The 16,916-nt window shown below is 40.7% G+C and overlaps 1 pseudogene; it reads left to right on the top strand.

Moving 5' to 3' along the window:
- The first annotated feature begins 15,528 nt into the window (after nucleotides 1–15,528).
- LOC119515592 lies at nucleotides 15,529–16,670 on the top strand (annotated as a pseudogene).
- Nucleotides 16,671–16,916: the final 246 nt, after the last annotated feature.

The raw sequence follows: 16,916 nt of genomic DNA, 5'->3' as shown, positions 1-16,916 counted from the left end.
GAATAGGACAAGGTAGGGCACTAGTGAGAAGTGTACAAGATTTAGAATCAGACTTGCCTCTTGATGGCCATGGGATCTTGGGCAAGTTATTTTATTGCTCTGACTTTCAATGTCCTTACTTGAAAAGGGAAACGACAACAATAATAATAAAAGCAGTTACTTAAAAGATGAGAGGCAGCGAAATGATTTTTATGAAAGCATTTTAGAAATTATAAAGCCCTGTGCAAATGGTAGTTATTGCCATAACCACGGCTGGTTCAGTGAGACCCATTTACAGTCCTGGAATTGCAATCAAAGTTCATGCCCTCCCACAGTGAGCCACCTTAGAGTTTGAAGAACTGTGTATTTTCAACAGCTAAAGGGCACATTCAAGTATCTTCTTAATGATTACTATTCTGATTCTGGCATAGTTAGACACAGCACAAGAACCCAGAGTAAGACTGACTGCCTTCCTGCATGGAGTCCTTTCTCATTTTCCTGACATTTGGTTGAATTTGTTAATGATTTTAGAACTCAGCCTCTTCAGATATACTTGGCAGTAGAATTGCCATCTACCTTGGAAACCTGGTTTGGAATCTGCCCAGTCTCTCAATAAGAGAGTACTTCCAGACACTGCCTAGGATCCCTTATCGAACATCCTTTCTTCAAAAGAGGAGGCGTAAGGGAGGCGGGGCAAGATGGTGGCATAGAGAGGAGTGCAAGCTAAGTAGTCCCCCTGGAACAACTACAAAAAAACAGAAACAACTAGTAAATAATCCAGAATAACTGCGGGGGGACAAACGAGACCATCCACTCATCATACGCCAACCTGACTTGGGAGGAATGCCCGAGAACACAGTATAAAATCTGTAAGTAAAACCTGCGGAACCAAGTCGGGAGACCCCGTCCCCCATAGCCCGAACTGCAAAGCCTCGTGGTGCCAGAGAGAAGCTCTCTCCCAGCAAGCGAATATAGCTCAGCTGAGCTCCAACTGGGGTTTTAAGTAGTGAGTGTGAACTGCTCACTACAGGTACGCATCCCCAAAAAACAGACAGAGGCTTTGGGTGACGACTGACCTGGGAGAGCCGGAGGGTCGCCTTGGACTGGGTCTGAAGGGGACTATCTGTTTCTTTTTTTGGCTCAGTGGAGAAAGCCCCAGTCATATTCAGTTTCCAGAGCTGTGACTCAAGGAAGGGTGGAGACAGCACAAGCAGACAGCGAGACCATTGAAATGCTAATGACCTCCACCTGGGGGGTCTGTCTTCTCTAGGAGGAAAGGGGTGGGGCCCTTTCCATTCAGAACCAGACCCCAGAGCCTGGGGCAACACGGCCATACCTCCTCACACCAGCCAAGAATTATAGGCTAACAGGCATCACCTGCTGGGCAGAAAAGCACAGTGACCCGAGGCATCAAAGGATGGAGCAATTTTCTAAGACACACCCTCAGGGAAACCAGATACTGAATATTTCTTCCCTCTGGGACCTGAGCCTGTTCTGGTCTGGGAAAACCTGATTTGGATAACCAAGGAAACCATGCCTAGACAACAGAAAATTACAACCTACACTAAGAAAAACAAAGTTATGGCCCAGTCAAAGGAACAAACGTACACTTCAACTGAGATACAGGAATTTAAACAACTAATGCTAAATCAAATCAAAAAGTTTAGAGAAGATATTGCAAAAGAGATAGAGGCTGTAAAGGAAACACTGGGCATATATACGGCAGAAATCAAAAGTTCAAAAAAACAACTAGTAGAATCTATGGAAATGAAAGGCACAACACAAGAGATGAAAGACACAATGGAAACATACAACAGCAGATCTCAAGAGGCAGAAGAAAACACTCAGGAACTGGAGAACAAAACACCTGAAAGCCTACACGCAAAGATGGAGAAAAGAATGAAAAAATATGAGCAACGTCTCTGGGAACTCTAGGATGAAACAAAGTACAATAATGTACATATCATTGGTGTCCCAGAAGGAAAAGAGAAGGGAAAGGGGGCAGAAGCAATAATAGAGGAAATAATTAATGAAAATTTCCCATCTCTTATGAAAGACATAAAATTACAGATCCAAGAAGCGCAGCATACCCCAAACAGAGGAGATATGAATAGGCCTACACCAAGACACTTAATAATCAGATTGTCAAATGTCAAAGACAAAGAGAGAATCCTGAAAGCAGCAAGAGAAAAGCGATCCATTACATACAAAGGAAGCTTAATAAGACTATGTGCGGATCTCTCAGCAGAAACCATGAAGGCAAGAAGGAAGTGGTGTGATATATTTAAGATACTGAAAGAGAAAAACCAATAACCAAGAATCCTGTATCCAGCAAAGCTGTCCTTCAAATATGAGGGAGAGCTCAAAATATTTTCTGACAAACAGACAATGAGAGACTTTGTGAACAAGACACCTGCCCTACAGGAAATACTAAAAGGAGCACTACAGGGTGATAGAAGACAGGAGTGCGTGGTTTGGAACACAATTTTGGGAGATGGTAGCACAACAATGTAAGTACACTGAACAAAGGTAACTATGAATACAGTTGGGAGAGGAAGGTGGGGAACATGTGAGACACCACAAGAAAGGAGGAAAGATAAAGACTGGGACTGTGTAACTTGGTGAAATCTAGAGTGTTCAACAATTGTGATAAAGTGTACAAATATGTTCTTTTACGAGGGAGAACAAGCAAATGTCAACCTTGCAAGGTGTTAAAAATGGGGAGGCATTGGGGGAGGGATGCAATCAGCATAAACTAGAGACTGTAACTAATAGAATCATTGTATTATGCTTCCTTTAATGTAACAAAGGTGATAAACCAAGGTAAATGCAGATAAGAAGGGGGGATAGGGGAGGCATGTTAGACACTTGACATTGGTGGTATTGTCTGATTCTTTATTCTACTTTGATTTAAGGTTATTTTTCCTTTTGCTGCTTCCTAGCTGTCATTTTTTTTTCCCTTTTTCTTTTGCCTCTCTACCTTCTTTGACTCTCCCTCCTGCCTTGTGGAAGAAATGTAGATGCCCTTATATAGATAGTGGTGAAGGTGGTGAACACATAAATGTATGACCATGCAGAGAACCATCAATTATTTACTTGGGATGGAATGTATGGTGAGTGAACAAAACCATATTTAAAAAAAATGGGTTGATGACAAAACCTTGAGGGCAATATACTGAGTGAAATAAGCCAGACACATAAGGACAATTATTGCAGGGTCTCACTGATAGGAATTAATTATAATATGTAAACTCATAGACATGAAATATAAGGTACCAAGATATAGGAGGCTTAAGAATGCAGAGTGGTTGCTTAGTATGAGCAGAATATTCAATTAGGATGAACTTAAATGTTTGGAAATGAACAGGGGTGTTGGTAGCAAGATGTGAGAATAACTAACAGTGCTGAATGGTGTGTGAATGAGGTGGAAAGGGGAAGCTCAGAGTCATATATGTCACCAGAAGGAAAGTTGGAAGTCAAAAGATGGGAATGTATAAAACTGAGTCCTATGGTGGGCAATGTCCATGATCAACTGTACAAATACTAGAAATCGCTTCCATGAACCAGAACAAATGTATGACAATACAATTAGAAGTTAATAATAGAGGGACATATAGGGAAGAACTATATACCTATTACAAACTATATACTACAGTTAGTAGTATTTCAACATTTTTTCATAAACAGCAACAAATGTACTATATCAATACTAGGAGTCAACAATTGAGGGGGGTTGGTTAAGGATAGGGGAGGATTAGAGTTTCCTTTCCTTTTTTTCTTTTTTCATCTTTCACTTTATTTCTTGTCTGGAGTAATGAAAAGTTTCTAAAAACTGAACAAAAATTAAGTGTGATGGATGCACAGCTGTATGAGGTTACCCAGGGGCAAGTGATTGTACACTTTGGATCTTTGGATAATTGTATGGTATCTGAACAATCTCAATAAAAATGAAAAAAAAAAAGGAGGGGTAGAAGGTGGAGAGAAAGGGGAGGCAGGAGAATGGGGGATGAACAGTGGTGTGTGTGTGTGTGTGTTAGCAGACTGCTGATCTTCAACTTTCCCATTCGGCTATCTTCTTCTCCCATAGAAGAGGAAAGAAAAAAACAAAAAACAAAACGAAACAAAAACCCAAATCATGATTGAAGCTCCATGGTACTTTATCCTGGTCTGAACTCTCACTCTCATATCTCAATTTGGTCCCCTCTTTCCTCTTTCTTTTGACCCCTGCACCTACCTCTGGCTTTAATCTTTCTGTTCCCTTGTCCTCGGACATTAAAGCCACAGGAGCTTCAGGATCAAGTGGAAGACTCCTTTAGAGGAAATGGGATATGTGCTCTGGGACCAATAAGGTAATGTGAAGGCTCTCATTGTTGCAGAGGGAAAGGAGCAACAAGTTCACCTGTATTTTCCCAAATGGCCTACTCTGGTTTAAGGTTGGGTCTTGCTACCCCTAAGTCTTCACAGACTTGTGTTCCTAACCTGTCCAAATCCAATGAAACCTTAATCCTCATTGCACCTGTAGCCGCACCTTCAATTAGTCCTTCACCTCAGGATCTTTAGTTCTCCTTCAACTATCTACCTGCCACTTCCCACACCTCCAAGTGCTTACTACCCTTCATAGTAACTGGATAAATTTCAAATTGTTTCAGTGGATATAGTGGTTCATAAAAATAGAATTCTTTAAGTAATAATTAACTAGTAAAGATTCAGAAAATAAGTTAAGAATCTTTAAAAGTTCATATCCTAGGGTGGGGCAAGATGGCAGACTGGTGAGCTGTATGTTTTAGTTACTCCTCCAGGAAAGTAGGTAGAAAGCTAGGCACTGCGTGGACTGGACACCACAGAGCAATCTGACTTTGGGCATACTTCATACAACACTCATGAAAACGTGGAACTGCTGAGATCAGCGAAATCTGTAAGTTTTTGCGGCCAGGGGACCCGCGCCCCTCCCTGCCAGGCTCAGTCCCGTGGGAGGAGGGGCTGTCAGCTCCGGGAAGGAGAAGGGACAACTGCAGTGGCAGCCCTTATCGGAAACTCATTCTGCTGATCCAAACTCCAACCATAGATAGACAGAGACCAGACACCAGAGAATCTGAGAGCAGCCAGCCCAGCAGAGAGGAGACAGGCATAGAAAAAAAACAACACGAAAAACTCCAAAATAAAAGCGGAGGATTTTTGGAGTTCTGGTGAACATAGAAAGGGGAAGGGCAGAGCTCAGGGCAGAGCTCAGGCCCGAGCTCAGGCCCTGAGGCACATATGCAAATCCCGAAGAAAAGCTGATCTCTCTGCCCTGTGGACCTTTCCTTAATGGCCCTGGTTGCTTTGTCTCTTAGCATTTCAATAACCCATTAGATCTCTGAGGAGGGCCCTTTTTTTTTTTTTTTTTTTTTAATCCTTTCTTCTTTTTCTAAAACAATTACTCTAAGAAGCCCAGTACAGAAAGCTTCAAAGACTTGCAATTTGGGCAGGTCAAGTCAAGAGCAGAACTAAGAGAGCTCTGAGACAAAAGGCAATAATCCAGTGGCTGAGAAAATTCACTAAACACCACAACTTCCCAAGAAAAGGGGGGTGTCCGCTCACAGCCATCATCCTGGTAGACAGGAAACACTCCTGCCCATCGCCAGCCCCATAGCCCAGAACTGTCCCAGACAACCCAGTGTGATGGAAGTGCTTCAAATAACAGGCACACACCACAAAACTGGGCGTAGACATTAGCCTTCCCTGCAACCTCAGCTGATTGTCCCAGAGTTGGGAAGGTGGAGCAGTGTGAATTAACAAAGCCCCATTCAGCCATCAGTTGAGCAGACTGGGAGCCTCCCTACACAGCCCAGCAGCCCAGAACTGCCCTGGGGGGACGGCACTCCCCTGTGACATAGCACAGTCATCCCTCAACAGAGGACCCGGGGTGCACGGCCTGGAAGAGGGGCCCACTTGCAAGTCTCAGGAGCCATACGCCAATACCAAGGACTTGTGGGTCAGTGGCAGAGACAAACTGTGGCAGGACTGAACTGAAGGATTAGACTATGGCAGCAGCTTTAAAACTCTAGGATCATCAGGGAGATTTGATTGTTAGAGCCACCCCCCCTCCCTGACTGCCCAGAAACATGCCCCATATACAGGGCAGGCAACACCAACTACACACGCAAGCTTGGTACACCAATTGGACCCCACAAGACTCACTCCCCCACTCACCAAAAAGGCTAAGCAGGGGAGAACTGGCTTGTGGAGAACAGGTGGCTCGTGGATGCCACCTGCTGGTTACTTAGAGAAAGTGTACTCCACGAAGCTGTAGATCTGATAAATTAGAGATACGGGCTTCAGTTGGTCTACAAATCCTAAAAGAACCCTATCAAGTTCAGCGAATCCCACGAGGCCAAAAACAACAGAAAATTATAAAGCATATGAAAAAACCAGACGATATGGATAACCCAAGCCCAAGCACCCAAATCAAAAGACCAGAAGAGACACAGCACCTAGAGCAGCTACTCAAAGAACTAAAGATGAACAATGAGACCATAGTACAGGAGGCAAAGGAAATCAAGAAGACCCTAGAAGAGCATAAAGAAGACATTGCAAGGCTAAATAAAAAAATGGATGATCTTATGGAAATTAAAGAAACTGTTGACCAAATTAAAAAGATTCTGGACACTCATAGTACAAGACTAGAGGAAGTTGAACAACGAATCAGTGACCTGGAAGATGACAGAATGGAAAATGAAAGCATAAAAGAAAGAATGGGGAAAAAATTGAAAAAATCGAAATGGACCTCAGGGATATGATAGATAATATGAAACGTCCAAATATAAAACTCATTGGTGTCCCAGAAGGGGAAGAAAAGGGTAAAGGTCTAGGAAGAGTATTCAAAGAAATTGTTGGGGAAAACTTCCCAAATCTTCTAAACAACATAAATACACAAATCATAAATGCTCAGCGAACCCCAAATAGAATAAATCCAAATAAACCCACTCCGAGACATATTCTGATCACACTGTCAAACACGGAAGAGAAGGAGCAAGTTCTGAAAGCAGCAAGAGAAAAGCAGTTCACCACATACAAAGGAAACAGCATAAGACTAAGTAGTGACTACTCAGCAGCCACCATGGAGGCAAGAAGGCAGTGGCACGATATATTTAAAATTCTGAGTGAGAAAAATTTCCAGCCAAGAATACTTTATCCAGCAAAGCTCTCCTTCAAATTTGAGGGAGAGCTTAAATTTTTCACAGACAAACAAATGCTGAGAGAATTTGCTAACAAGAGACCTGCCCTACTGGAGATACTAAAGGGAGCCTTACAGACAGAGAAACAAAGAAAGGACAGAGAGACTTGGAGAAAGGTTCAGTACTAAAAAGATTCGGTATGGGTACAATAAAGGATATTAATAGAGGGGAAAAATATGACAAACATAAACCAAAGGATAAGATGGCTGATTGAAGAAATGCCTTCACGGTTATAACGTTGAATGTAAATGGATTAAACTCCCCAATTAAAAGATATAGATTCGCAGAATGGATCAAAAAAAATGAACCATCAATATGTTGCATACAAGAGACTCATCTTAGACACAGGGACACAAAGAAACTGAAAGTGAAAGGATGGAAAAAAATATTTCATGCAAGCTACAGCCAAAAGAAAGCAGGTGTAGCAATATTAATTTCAGATAAAATAGACTTCAAATGCAGGGATGTTTTGAGAGACAAAGAAGGCCACTACGTACTAATAAAAGGGGCAATTCAGCAAGAAGAAATAACAATTGTAAATGTCTATGCACCCAATCAAGGTGCCACAAAATACATGAGAGAAACACTGGCAAAACTAAAGGAAGCAATTGATGTTTCCACAATAATTGTGGGAGACTTCAACACATCACTCTCTCCTATAGATAGATCAACCAGACAGAAGACCAGTAAGGAAACTGAAAACCTAAACAATCTGATAAATGAATTAGATTTAACAGACATATACAGGACATTACATCCCAAATCACCAGGATACACATACTTTTCTAGTGCTCACGGAACTTTCTCCAGAATAGATCATATGCTAGGACATAAAACAAGCCTCAATAAATTTAAAAAGATTGAAATTATTCAAAGCACATTCTCTGACCACAATGGAATACAATTAGAAGTCAATAACCATCAGAGACTTAGAAAATTCACAAATACCTGGAGGTTAAACAACACACTCCTAAACAATCAGTGGGTTAAAGAAGAAATAGCAAGAGAAATTGCTAAATATATAGAGACGAATGAAAATGAGAACACAACATACCAAAACCTATGGGATGCAGCAAAAGCAGTGCTAAGGGGGAAATTTATAGCACTAAACGCATATATTAGAAAGGAAGAAAGAGCCAAAATCAAAGAACTAATGGATCAACTGAAGAAGCTAGAAAATGAACAGCAAACCAATATTAAACCAAGTAGAAGAAAAGAAATAACAAGGATTAAAGCAGAAATAAATGACATAGAGAACAAAAAAACAATAGAGAGGATAAATATCACCAAAAGTTGGTTCTTTGAGAAGATCAACAAGATTGACAAGCCCGTAGCTAGACTGACAAAATCAAAAAGAGAGAAGACCCATATAAACAAAATAATGAATGAAAAAGGTAACATAACTGCAGATCCTGAAGAAATTAAAAAAATTATAAGAGGATACTATGAACAACTGTATGGCAATAAACTGGATAATGTAGAGGAAATGGACAATTTCCTGGAAACATATGAACAACCTAGACTGACCAGAGAAGAAATAGAAGACCTCAACCAACCCATCACAAGCAAAGAGATCCAATCAGTCATCAAAAATCTTCCCACAAATAAATGCCCAGGGCCAGATGGCTTCACAGGGGAATTCTACCAAACTTTCCAGAAAGAACTGACACCAATCTTACTCAAACTCTTTCAAAACATTGAAGAAAATGGAACACTACCTAACTCATTTTATGAAGCTAACATCAATCTAATACCAAAACCAGGCAAAGATGCTACAAAAAAGGAAAACTACCGGCCAATCTCCCTAATGAATATAGATGCAAAAATCCTCAACAAAATACTTGCAAATCGAATCCAAAGACACATTAAAAAAATCATACACCATGACCAAGTGGGGTTCATTCCAGGCATGCAACGGTGGTTCAACATAAGAAAAACAATCAATGTATTACAACACATTAAAAACTCGAAAGGGAAAAATCAATTGATCATCTCAATAGATGCTGAAAAAGCATTTGACAAAATCCAACATCCCTTTTTGATAAAAACACTTCAAAAGGTAGGAATTGAAGGAAACTTCCTCAACATGATAAAGAGCATATATGAAAAACCCACAGCCAGCATAGTACTCAATGGTGAGAGACTGAAAGCCTTCCCTCTAAGATCAGGAACAAGACAAGGATGCCCGCTGTCACCACTGTTATTCAACATTGTGCTGGAAGTGCTAGCCAGGGCAATCCGGCAAGACAAAGAAATAAAAGGCATCCAAATTGGAAAAGAAGAAGTAAAACTGTCATTGTTTGCAGATGATATGATCTTATATCTAGAAAACCCTGAGAAATCAACGATACAGCTACTAGAGCTAATAAACAAATTTAGCAAAGTAGCGGGATACAAGATTAATGCACATAAGTCAGTAATGTTTCTATATGCTAGAAATGAACAAACTGAAGAGACACTCAAGAAAAAGATACCATTTTCAATAGCAACTAAAAAAATCAAGTACCTAGGAATAAACTTAACCAAAGATGTAAAAGACCTATACAAAGAAAACTACATAACTCTACTAAAAGAAATAGAAGGGGACCTTAAAAGATGGAAAAATATTCCATGTTCATGGATAGGAAGACTAAATGTCATTAAGATGTCAATTCTACCCAAACTCATCTACAGATTCAATGCAATCCCAATCAAAATTACAACAACCTACTTTGCAGACTTGGAAAAGCTAGTTATCAAATTTATTTGGAAAGGGAAGATGCCTCGAATTGCTAAAGACACTCTAAAAAAGAAAAACGAAGTGGGAGGACTTACACTCCCTGACTTTGAAGCTTATTATAAAGCCACAGTTGCCAAAACAGCATGGTACTGGCACAAAGATAGACATATAGATCAATGGAATCGAATTGAGAATTCGGAGATAGACCCCCAGATCTATGGCCGACTGATCTTTGATAAGGCCCCCAAAGTCACTGAACTGAGTCATAATGGTCTTTTCAACAAATGGGGCTGGGAGAGTTGGATATCCATATCCAAAAGAATGAAAGAGGACCCCTACCTCACCCCCTACACAAAAATTAACTCAAAATGGACCAAAGATCTCAATATAAAAGAAAGTACCATAAAACTCCTAGAAGATAATGTAGGAAAACATCTTCAAGACCTTGTATTAGGCGGCCACTTCCTAGACTTTACACTCAAAGCACAGGCAACAAAAGAGAAAATAGATAAATGGGAACTCCTCAAGCTTAGAAGTTTCTGCACCTCAAAGGAATTTCTCAAAAAGGTAAAGAGGCAGCCAACTCAATGGGAAAAAATTTTTGGAAACCATGTATCCGACAAAAGACTGATATCTTGCATATATAAAGAAATCCTACAACTCAATGACAATAGTACAGTCGGCCCAATTATAAAATGGGCAAAAGATATGAAAAGACAGTTCTCTGAAGAGGAAATACAAATGGCCAAGAAACACATGAAAAAATGTTCAGCTTCACTAGCTATTAGAGAGATGCAAATTAAGACCACAGTGAGATACCATCTAACACCGGTTAGAATGGCTGCCATTAAACAAACAGGAAACTACAAATGCTGGAGGGGATGTGGAGAAATTGGAACTCTTATTCATTGTTGGTGGGACTGTATAATGGTTCAGCCACTCTGGAAGTCAGTCTGGCAGTTCCTTAGAAAACTACATATAGAGTTACCATTCGATCCAGCGATTGCACTTCTCGGTATATACTGGGAAGATCGGAAAGCAGTGACACGAACAGATATCTGCACGCCAGTGTTCATAGCAGCATTATTCACAATTGCCAAGAGATGGAAACAACCCAAATGTCCTTCAACAGATGAGTGGATAAATAAAATGTGGTATATACACACGATGGAATACTACACGGCAGTAAGAAGGAACAATCTCGTGAAACATATGACAACATGGATGAACCTTGAAGACATAATGCTGAGCGAAATAAGCCAGGCACAAAAAGAGAAATATTATATGCTACCACTAATGTGAACTTGGAAAAATGTAAAACAAATGGTTTATAATGTCGAATGTAGGGGAACTAGCAATAGAGATCAATTAAGGAAGGGGGAACAATAATCCAAGAAGAACAGATAAGCTATTTAACGTTCTGGGGATGCCCAGAAATGACTATGGTCTGTTAAATTCTGATGGATATAGTAGGAGCAAGTTCACAGAAATGTTGCTATATTAGGTAACTTTCTTTGGGTAAAGTAGGAACATGTTGGAAGTTAAGCAGTTATCTTAGGTTAGTTGTCTTTTTCTTACTCCCTTGTTATGGTCTCTTTGAAATGTTCTTTTATTGTATGTTTGTTTTCTTTTTAACTTTTTTTTCATACAGTTGATTTAAAAAAGAAGGGAAAGTTAAAAAAAAAAAAAAAAAAAGAAAAACAAGGAAAAAAAAAAAAGATGTAGTGCCCCCTTGAGGAGCCTGTGGAGAATGCAGGGGTATTCGCCTACCCCACCTCCATGGTTGCTAACATGACCACAGACATAGGGGACTGGTGGTTTGATGGGTTGAGCCCTCTACCACAGGTTTTACCCTTGGGAAGGCGGTTGCTGCAAAGGAGAGGCTAGGCCTCCCTATGGTTGTGCCTAAGAGCCTCCTCCCGAATGCCTCTTTGTTGCTCAGATGTGGCCCTGTCTCTCTAGCTAAGCCAACTTGAAAGGTGAAATCACTGCCCTCCCCCCTACGTGGGATCAGACACCCAGGGGAGTGAATCTCCCTGGCAACGTGGAATATGACTCCCAGGGAGGAATGTAGACCCGGCATCGTGGGACGGAGAACATCTTCTTGACCAAAAGGGGGATGTGAAAGGAAATGAAATAAGCTTCAGTGGCAGAGAGATTCCAAAAGGAGCCGAGAGGTCACTCTGGTGGGCACTCTTACGCACACTTTAGACAACCCTTTTTAGGTTCTAAAGAATTGGGGTAGCTGGTGGTGGATACCTGAAACTATCAAACTACAACCCAGAACCCATGAATCTCGAAGACAGTTGTATAAAAATGTAGCTTATGAGGGGTGACAATGGGATTGGGAAAGCCATAAGGACCACACTCCCCTTTGTCTAGTTTATGGATGGATGAGTAGAAAAATAGGGGAAGGAAACAAACACACCAAGGTACCCAGTGTTCTTTTTTACTTCAATTGCTCTTTTTCACTCTAATTATTATTCTTGTTATTTTTGTGTGTGTGCTAATGAAGGTGTCAGGGATTGATTTGGGTGATGAATGTACCACTATGTAATGGTACTGTAAACAATCGAAAGTACGAGTTGTTTTGTATGCCTGCGTGGTATGTGGATATATCTCAATAAAATGAAGATTAAAAAAAAAAAAAAAGTTCATATCCTATCTTAGGTCAGATTTCCTAAACACAGAGCCTAATGTGGGGATTCTTGTGCAGACAACTTATTCTAGAATAAAACTGAATGGGAGGGAGGGAGGCAGGATAGGGACGTGTAAGAAGCTAAGCAGGGATGTAGTTTCAGGAGAAATGTAGGTTCAACCTGATCCTTCCTTCCAGGAGCTCTGGAGTATACATGGCACCACAGAGTTTTTTCCACCTTAAAGCAAGGAAGTGGGTGCTGTTGTGTCCCCAAGCCAATCGGTCTGTATTGAAAAATTCTAAGTGTAGAAAAAAGGCAAAGACATTTATTGCAGTGTTATTTATGATACAGCATTTAAAAATTAAGAAACCTAAAGTTTCAATGGGACAGGAATAATTAAGTCAATTGTGTAATGGTACATAGGATGCCTGGCATTCTATGCCCCACATGGTCTGGCCCCTGCCTACCTCTCTGATTTATCTGGTACCACTCTCCCTTCACTCATTCTATTCTAGACTGGAACATTCTGCCCCATATCCGCACATGGCTATTCCTACAAATCATTCAGGACTTAGATCAAATGTCATCCCTTTGGAGAGGACTTCTCTAAACACTCTAAACACCCATCTTCAATAGCCACCCACTTACTCTCTAACATGTTGCTCTATTTTATATCTATTTTATATCACATATATCATATATGATTTACTCATTTATTTGTTTACTTACCTTTTACTTCTGTCTTCTCTCTAGTAGAATAAAAACTCTATGACTTTGTCTAGTTTATGGATGGATGTGTAGAAAAGTAGGGGAAGGAAACAAACAGACAAAGGTACCCAGTGTTCTTTTTTACTTCAATTGCTCTTTTTCACTCTAATTATTATTCTTGTTATTTTTGTGTGTGTGCTAATGAAGGTGTCAGGGATTGATTTAGGTGATGAATGTACATCTATGTAATGGTACTGTAAACAATCGAAAGTACAATTTGTTTTGTATGACTGCGTGGTATGTGAATATATCTCAATAAAATGATGATTAAAAAAAAAAAAAATCTCTATGAGAGTGGGGACCTTACCTGTTTTGTTCACTGCTTTATCTAGTGCCTGGAGGATAGGAGGTACTTAATAGATGTCTGCTTGATAAATGAATAAACATAGTTTTAAATGATGTTCAAAAAATTATGCAATAAAATGAAAACTACCTGATATTTACTAAGTGAAAACATCATGATATAAAATATCATGTTTGTAGTTAAAACTGCATTGAGAGAACTTCATTGAAGTTCCTGGCAGTGGTGGATAACAGGGACACCAGGGATTTACCTGCTTACCTTAAACAACTAAAACACTGGACAAACTATATGGCACAATGCTTTTCAGACCTTGAGCAATAGTCAGCACAAGATTGTGATAACTGAGTCCTATGACTACTTCAGCTTACTGACTGGAGGCAGTTTCAAAGTTGTAGCTCAGGGAGGGGGACCTCAAACAGAGCCTAGTACTCCTGCTGAGTTGAGAGGCTAGAATTCAGGGAAGCCAGGATAGATGGAATTTGGGAGGTAGAATATCAGAGGGGAGGGAACTGTTCACAGAGAGAGTTCTAAATATCTGCAGAAGTGACCCCTAGAGTCTTTGGCTGAGTACTCACTTGTGCATATATGAGAAGAAACTACAGGAAGCTGGGGGGAAAAAATACTGGAAAGCAAGAGTTTCTACAATTCCTAGAGCTCACAGAGTTCTGTTCTTGTTAACCAGAATGCAAGGACCTCATAGTAACCAGAGCCCAGGTAGAGTCCTCAGAAGGGTACCATCTTAGTAGTGAGCTAAATTAGCTCTGTAGGTTGCTCTGAACCTAATGAACAAAGCCTAAAAGCAATCGTCAGAAAAATCAAACTGATTCTAAGTAACTTAATTGCATGCCAGATCAGAGTGGAACACTATTTAAAGGATTATAACAAAATCCGGTACCCATAATGTAAATTCACAATATCCAGCAACCAATTAAAACTTGCCAAGTGTTTTAATCAGCTTGGCTGCCAAAATGCAATATATCATAAAATGGGTTGCCTTTTACAATGGGGATTTATTTGTTTACAAGCTTATAGTTCTGAGGCCACGAACATGTCCAAATCTAAGTACCATCAAGACAATACCTTCTTCCTGAAGACAAGCTGCTGGTGATCTGGGACTCCTCTGTCACATGGCCAGGCACATGGCAACGTTTTCTTGTCTCTCCCTTCTCTTCCAAGTTTTGTTGCTTTCAGCTTTTGGCTCCAGTGGCTTCCTCTCTGCTTCTGTGACTTTCTTTCTCAGCTTCTGTGTCTTTCTCTCTGTATTTCATTCTGTTATAAAGACTCAGTAAGAAGATTAAGACCCACCTGGGGCATGTGTCAACTGAAATAACCTAATCAAAGCTCCCACTCACAACAGGCCTATACCCACAGGAATGGATTAGCTTTAAAAACATGATCTTCTGGGGTTCAAACCATCACACCATGCATGCATAGAAATTAAAAATATATATTACCCATAACCAGGAAAAAAATCAGCCAGTAGAAACAGACCCAGAAATGACAGAGATGAATTAGCAGAAAGAACATTAAAACAGCTATTACAAACATGTTTTGCACACTGAGGAAGGTAGAGGAAAAATGAACACAATGACGGGAAAACTGGAAGATACTAAAAAGCTGAAATGGAACTTCTAGATATGCAAAATACAAAATCTGCAATGAAAACTATACTGGATGGGATTAAAAGCGAACGAGACAGAAGCTCTTATGAGGTATCAGCACTTTTCTTTCATTAGGAGGAAGGAATGAGGAAAGTACCAAACAGCAGCAGATTTTAAACTTTAAATAGACAAGTCTGAGTGCCTGAACTTAATTTTTCCTTTTACATCACCCTCCAAGGAGTTCAATCACTTGGCGTTCCTGTTTCACTTCTTTTAAGTGAAAGAACAGCACCCAGGCAACATGGGTGACTGGAGTGCCTGAAGCAAACTCCTCAACAACATTCAAGCCTGTTGCACAGATGGAGGCAAGGTGTGGTTCTCTGTCCTTTTTATTTTCTGAATCCTGCTACTGGGGACAGCGGTTGAGTCAGCCGGGGGTGATGAGCGGTCTGCCTTTCATTGTAACACTCAACAACCTGCTTGTGAAAACATCTGCCATGACAATTCCTTCCCAATCTTTCATGTGCACTTCTGTGTCCTGCAGATCATATCTGTGTCTGTACCCATGCTCTTGAACTTGGCCCATGTGTTCTATGTGATGCAAAAAGAAGAGAAACTGAACAGGAAAGAAGAGGAACTCAAAGTTGCCCAAACTGATGGTGTCAATGTGAAGATGCACTTGAAGCAAACTGAAATTAAGAAGTTCAAGTATGGAGTTGAAGAACCTGGAGAGGTGAAAATGTGAGGGTGCTCTCTGCGTACCTACATCATTGGCATCCTTTTCAGGTCAGTTTCTGAGGTGGTCTTCTTGCTGATCCAGGGGCACATCTGTGGATTCAGCCTGAGTACAGTTTACATTGTAAAAGAGCTCCCTGCCCACATCAAATGGTTGCCTCATCTCTCCCCATAGAGAACACCATCTTCATCACCTTCATGCTGGTGGTGTCCTTGGTGTCTTTTGCCTTGAACGTCATCGAACTCTTCTATGTCTTCTTCAAGGGCATTAAGGACTGGGTGAAGGGAAAAAGTGGTCCTTACCACACTACCACCAGCTTGCTGAGCCCCACCAAAGACTGTGGATCTCCGAACTATGCTTATTTTAATGGCTGCTCCTCGTACACTGCTCCACTCTTGCTCATGTCTCCTCCTGGGTACAAGCTGGTTACTGGAGACAAAAACAATCCTTCCTGCCGCAATTACAACAAGCAAGCGAGCCAAACTAGGCTAATTACAGTGCAGAGCAAAACCGAATGGGGCAGGCAGGAAGCACCATCTCTAAACTCCCACTCACAGCCTTTTGATTTCCCTGATGATAACAAGAATTCTAAAAAACTAGCTGCTGGGCACGAACTACAGCCATTAGCCGTTGTGGAGGAGTTGCCTTCCAGCAGAGCTAGCTGTTATGCAGGCAGCAGGCCTCAGCCTGATAACCTTGAGATCTAGATATCTGCCCCAGAGTATCAAAGTTCCACTCAAAGTGGAGGGGAAAAAAAAAGTCCTGTAGAAGGGGCACCTTAGGTATTAATTTTGTTCTAGTGGAGGGGATACTCAACAGCCTCGGTCAGAAGCTTAGAAAACACAAACACGTTAGAATTCAGAGGTTCACTGGGGGTGTCTTGGATAGGCAGGCAGACAGGGAAGGAGTTAAGGGAGGTACATATTGCTATCTTAAAAGTAGGTGATTCAAAG

The sequence above is a fragment of the Choloepus didactylus genome, chromosome 2, assembly GCF_015220235.1.
Source record: "Choloepus didactylus isolate mChoDid1 chromosome 2, mChoDid1.pri, whole genome shotgun sequence".
NCBI classification, from domain to species: Eukaryota; Metazoa; Chordata; class Mammalia; order Pilosa; family Megalonychidae; genus Choloepus; species Choloepus didactylus.
This window is presented reverse-complemented; position numbering and strand designations above follow the sequence as displayed.